Genomic DNA, 6,814 nt, shown 5'->3' on the forward strand with positions numbered 1-6,814 from the left:
GTTATGATTTTTTTTAAAGATGAGGCAGAAACTGAAATTTCTGAAGAGACATCAAAACTTTAAGTCGCTAACTTTTTTTTTTTGTATACAGTGATCTGTAAATTTATTCCTATGATGTATATCTATTTTCAAACATAATTTATTCATAACGAGTGTTCATAAAATAGATCCACACAATATTTATAGGAATCAAATTTAAAGAAAGTTTAAACATTTTAAAATCAACTAAAGATATAAATCATCGGCTTCTCCATGACATGTTGCATCATCCTTTACCATTATCTATTCCCCAAGGAAAATCCATTCAACCTGTAGGAAGGGAATTAACCCATGAGTTTGAAACTCAATAGATATTATCGGTGCAATTCGTTATCAAATTAGAAATTCCGAACTATAGATTCATACCGTCGCACGTAGATGGATTTTCAGCAAAATCCAATTACTATAGCATTATCATAACACGTAGAGCCGAAAAATTATCATTCAAATTGTTGTAGTGCCGAAGCACCATACCCAAAGGTACCATTTCATTCAAATATTTATCGAAAAATCAGATTTGAAAACGAATGAACACTTGCACCTCTACCTACCTTGAATTTTCTTGGATAAAAGAACAAAATGTATAGAAAGCCTTCCTTCTTCTCATCCTTATTATTCCTTAAGCTTAACTTGATATGAAATATATTTTTTTGAGAGAAAATGAGATGAAATTCGGATTTGAAGAGGAGTGTAGTGAAAAAGTGACCTTCCACTTCTATAACCTTTCTTTTTAACGAAAAATTAAGTGGGGGAGTTGTATTATCATTAAATTTATTAAATTTAGTCTTTAACTAAGAATTTGAAGAGTCTCTAAACCATAAAAATAATTTATATGAAAGTTTTATAAAAAATATCTACATGGTGATTCGAACTTGGGTTGCCTATATGAAATACCATGTAGATGACCATTGGAGCAACCCAGTTATTCATTAAATCTTTGTAATCAATCTTCCTGAAACTTAATCTCTTAAATTGTTGGGCTTTTAATTAACTTATGACTTGGGCTTTCGTAATCTTACATGGGTTGAGCTTCCATAGGTCGTTTCTAAAAATGGGTTAGGCTCGTGGTACTAGATCATCACAAAATATTAGCATAATTCCATTTTATTATTCTCGGCTACTACACTTGCCTTCGTCGGGCTCGACTCCTGGGTCATATCAGAACCAAACACAGGTGAAATTTTAATCAAATTTGACTGAAAATGCCCCAATGAATGAAATCCAGATGAAATCTTAGTCGAATTTGATGTGAAACACACTAACGAACAAAATCCTGAAGAAATTTGAGTCAAATTTGAGTGGAAACACACCAATGAACTAAATTTTGATGAAATTTTAGTCAAATTTGATTGAAAACGTGCCAATAAACCAAACCCATGTGAAATTTTAGTCGAATTTGATGGGAAACGCACCAACGAACGAAACTAAGACGAAATTTTAGTTAAGGTTGATTTGATACACGCCAATGAACGAAATCCTGGTGAAATTTTAGAAATATTTGATTTGATACATGCCAATGAACGAAACCTAAGTGATATTTTTGTCAAATTTGAATGGAAATGCGCGAACGGAAAATTTTGCATTAAAGTTTAGTCAAATTTTATTCGAAATGTGCCACTGAACCAAATTCATGTAAAATTTTAACCAAATTTGATGGGAAACGTGCCAACGAACCTAACAACAGTGAAATTTTAGTCAAATTTGACTGAAAATGCCCCAATGAACAAAATCCAGATGATATTTTAGTCGAATTTGATGTGAAATGCATAACGAACAAAATCCTGAAAAAAATTCAGTTAAATTTGAATAGGAACGTGCCAATTACCTAAATTCCAGTGAAATTTTAGTCAAATTTGATTGGAAAGGCGCCGATGATCCAAGTCCATGTGAAATTTCAGTCAAATTTAATGGGAAATTCGCTAACGAACAAAATTCAGATGAAATTTTAGTTAAGTTTGATTTGATACACACCACTAAATGAAATCCTGGTGAAATTTTAGACAAATTTGATTTGATACACGCCAATGAACAAAACCCAAGTGAAATTTTTGTCAAATTTGATTGGAATTGCGCCAATGAAAAGCCGCATGAAATTTTATCAAATATCATTTGAAATGTACCAGTGAACCAAAATCATGTGAAATTTTAGTCAAACATGATTGGAAATGCGCCAATGAACCAAACCCATGTGTAATTTTAGTCAAATTTGATGGAAAACGAACCAACGAACAAAATTCAGATGAAATTTTAGTTAAGTTTGATTTAATACACACCAATGAACGAAATCTTGGTGAAATTTTAGAAAAATTTGATTTGATACACGCCAATGAACGAAACCAAAGTAATATTTTTGTCAAATTTGAATGGAAACGCGCCAACGGAAAAATCTGCATTAAAGTTTAGTCAAATTTTATTCGAAATGTGCTACTAAACCAAAGTCATATGAAATTTTAATCAAATTTGATGGGAAACGCACCAATGAACCAAACAAAAGTGAAATTTTAGTCAAATTTGATTGAAAACGTGCTTATGACCAAAATTCAGATGAAATTTTAGTCAAATTTGATTGAAAATTGGCCATCGAAAAAACTCACTTGAAATGCTAGTTATATTTGATTCGAAATGTGCCAATGAACCAAAGCCATGTGAAATTTTAGTCAAATTTGATTCCAAACGCGCCAATGAACCAAACACAGGTGAAATTTTGGTCAAATTTGATTGAAAACGCCCCAATGAACAAAATTCAGACGAAATCTTAGTTGAATTTGATGTGAAACGCACTAACGAACAAAATTCTGATGAAATTTCAATCAGATTTGATTAGAAACATGCCAATGAACTAAATTTCAATGAAAATTTAGTCAAATTTGATTGGAAAAGCACCAACGAACACAATTCAAATGAAATTTTAGTGAAATTTGATTTGATACGCGCCAATGAACGAAACCAAGTGAAATTTTTGTCAAATTTTGCTGGAATTGCGCCAATGAAATGTTGCATGAAATTTCAGTCAAATTTGATTCTTAATGTGCCAACGAACTGAAATCAAGTGAAGTTTCAGTCAAATTTGGTTGGAAATGCGCCAATGAACCAAACTTAAGTGAAATTTTAGTCAAATTTGATTAGAAGCACACCAAATAACTAAATCCCGAAGAAATTTTAATCAAATTTGATTGAAAACGCGCCAATGAACCAAACACGTGTGAAATTTTAGTCAAATTTGATTGAAAACGCGCCAACGAATAAATTCGCATGAAATTTTAATCAAATTTCATTCGAAATGTGCCAATAAACCAAAGTCATGTGAAATTTTAGTCAAATTTGATTGGAAATGCGCCAATGAACCAAAGCAATGTGAAATTTTATTCAAATTTGATGGGAAACGCGCCAACAAACAAAACTCAGATGAAATTTTAGTCTAATTTGATTGGAAATGCGCCAATGAACTAAATCCAAGTGAATTTTTTGTCAGATTTGATTTGATACACGTCGATGAACAAAGTCTAAGTGAAATTTTAGTCAAATTTGATTGGAATTGCGCCAATGAAAAGCCGCATGAAATTTTAGTCAAATTTGATTTGAAATGAGCCAATGAACCAAAGTCATGCGAAATTTTTGTCGAATTTGATTGAAAAGCACCAATAAACAAAATCCTGATAAAATTTTAGTCGAATTTGATTTGAAACGCACGAACGAACAAAATCCTTATGAAATTTTAGTCAAATTTGATTAGAAATGTGCCATTGAACCAAAGTCATGCGAAATTTTAGTCAAATTTGATTGGAAATACGCCAATGAATTAAACCCTTGTGAAATTTTAGTCAAATTTGATTGGAAATGAGCCAATGAAAAACCCGCATGAAATTATAGTCAAATTTGATTCGAAATGTGATAATAAACCAAAGTCATGTGAAAGTTTAGTCGAATTTGAATGAAAACGCGCCTATGAAGCAAGCTCATGTGAAATTTTAGTCAAATTTGATTGAGAAATGCCATTGAACAAAGCCAAATGAAATTCTAGTCAAATTTGATTGGAAATGCACTAACGAACAAAATCCTGGTGAAATTTAAGTCAAATTTGGTTAGAAACACGCCAATGAACAAAATCCTGATGAAATTTTAGTAAAATTTCATTGGAATCATGCCAATGAACCAAACCCATGTGAAATTTTAGTCAAATTTGATGGGAAATACGTCAATGAACAAAATTCAACTGAAATTTTATTCAAATTTTATTTGATACAAGCCGATGAACGAAATACAGGTGAAATTTTCGTCAAATTCGATTGGAAACACTCAAATGAACAAAACTGATGTGAAATTTTATCAAATTTGAATATTAATCCGCCAATGGAAAAATCTACTTGAAAGTTTAGTCAAATTTGATTCGAAATATGCCATTGAACCAAAGTAATGTGAAATTTTAGTCAAATTTGATGGGAAATGCACTAACGAACAAAATTCAGATCAAATTTTAGTCAAATTTGATTTGATACGCACCAATAAACGAAATTTATGTGAAATTTTAGTGACATCTTATTGGAATCGGGCCAATTAACAAAAATACATGTCAAATTTTAGACAAATTTGATTGGAAATGCACTAATGAAAGAACTCGCACGAAATTTAAGTCAAATTTGATTCGAAATGTGCCAATGAACTAAACTCATGTGAAATTTTTGTCAAATTCGATTGAAAACGCACCAACAGACATAAATCAGATGAAATTTTACTCATATTTGATTTGATATACGCCAACGAACGAAACTCGGGTGAAATTGTAGTCAAATTTAATAAGTAACGTGCCAACGAAAAAACCAGCTTCAAATTTTAGTCAAAATTGATTTGAAATGTGCCAGTGAACCAAACTTATGTAAAATTTTAGTCAAATTTGATTTGATGCACGCCAATGAATGAAACCCACGTAAAATTTTTGTCAAATTTGATTGTGACCGCGTTAATGAACAAAACTCATGTGAAATTTTAGTCAAATTTGATTGGAAAAGCACCAACGAAAAACCCGCCTGAAATTTTAATCAAATTTGATTTGATACAAGCCAATGAGCGAAACCCTGGTGAAATTTTAGTCAAATTTTGTTGAAATCGCGTCAATTTAAAAAAATTAAGGGATATTTTAGTCAAATTTAATTGAAAACGCTCCAATGGATAAAACTCATGTAAAATTTTTGTCAAATTTGATTTGATACGCACCAATAAATGAAACTTATGTGAAATTTTAGTGACATCTTATTGGAATCGGGCCAATTAACAAAAATACATGTCAAATTTTAGACAAATTTGATTGGAAATGCACTAATGAAAGAACTCGCACGAAATTTAAGTCAAATTTGATTCGAAATGTGCCAATGAACTAAACTCATGTGAAATTTTTGTCAAATTCGATTGAAAACGCACCAACAGACATAAATCAGATGAAATTTTACTCATATTTGATTTGATATACGCCAACGAACGAAACTCGGGTGAAATTGTAGTCAAATTTAATAAGTAACGTGCCAACGAAAAAACCAGCTTCAAATTTTAGTCAAAATTGATTTGAAATGTGCCAGTGAACCAAACTTATGTAAAATTTTAGTCAAATTTGATTTGATGCACGCCAATGAATGAAACCCACGTAAAATTTTTGTCAAATTTGATTGTGACCGCGTTAATGAACAAAACTCATGTGAAATTTTAGTCAAATTTGATTGGAAAAGCACCAACGAAAAACCCGCCTGAAATTTTAATCAAATTTGATTTGATACAAGCCAATGAGCGAAACCCTGGTGAAATTTTAGTCAAATTTTGTTGAAATCGCGTCAATTTAAAAAAATTAAGGGATATTTTAGTCAAATTTAATTGAAAACGCTCCAATGGATAAAACTCATGTAAAATTTTTGTCAAATTTGATTTGATACGCACCAATAAATGAAACTTATGTGAAATTTTAGTGACATCTTATTGGAATCGGGCCAATTAACAAAAATACATGTCAAATTTTAGACAAATTTGATTGGAAATGCACTAATGAAAGAACTCGCACGAAATTTAAGTCAAATTTGATTCGAAATGTGCCAATGAACTAAACTCATGTGAAATTTTTGTCAAATTCGATTGAAAACGCACCAACAGACATAAATCAGATGAAATTTTACTCATATTTGATTTGATATACGCCAACGAACGAAACTCGGGTGAAATTGTAGTCAAATTTAATAAGTAACGTGCCAACGAAAAAACCAGCTTCAAATTTTAGTCAAAATTGATTTGAAATGTGCCAGTGAACCAAACTTATGTAAAATTTTAGTCAAATTTGATTTGATGCACGCCAATGAATGAAACCCACGTAAAATTTTTGTCAAATTTGATTGTGACCGCGTTAATGAACAAAACTCATGTGAAATTTTAGTCAAATTTGATTGGAAAAGCACCAACGAAAAACCCGCCTGAAATTTTAATCAAATTTGATTTGATACAAGCCAATGAGCGAAACCCTGGTGAAATTTTAGTCAAATTTTGTTGAAATCGCGTCAATTTAAAAAAATTAAGGGATATTTTAGTCAAATTTAATTGAAAACGTGAATAACGTAGAATGCGAGAACAAGTTATGTTTTCTTCAAATAAATTACATTTTGTTGTTTTGAAAAATGATTCAGTGTTTGAAATATTTGAAGTATTGTTATTTAAATTACTATCCGAAGATGTAAGCTTCCACTAAAACGTATACACTTGTTACTAAACCACCGGTTAAGCTAAGTAAAGTAAGTAGCGTTCT

This window comes from Olea europaea, unplaced genomic scaffold, assembly GCF_002742605.1.
Source record: "Olea europaea var. sylvestris unplaced genomic scaffold, O_europaea_v1 scaffold1728, whole genome shotgun sequence".
Lineage (NCBI taxonomy): Eukaryota > Viridiplantae > Streptophyta > Magnoliopsida > Lamiales > Oleaceae > Olea > Olea europaea.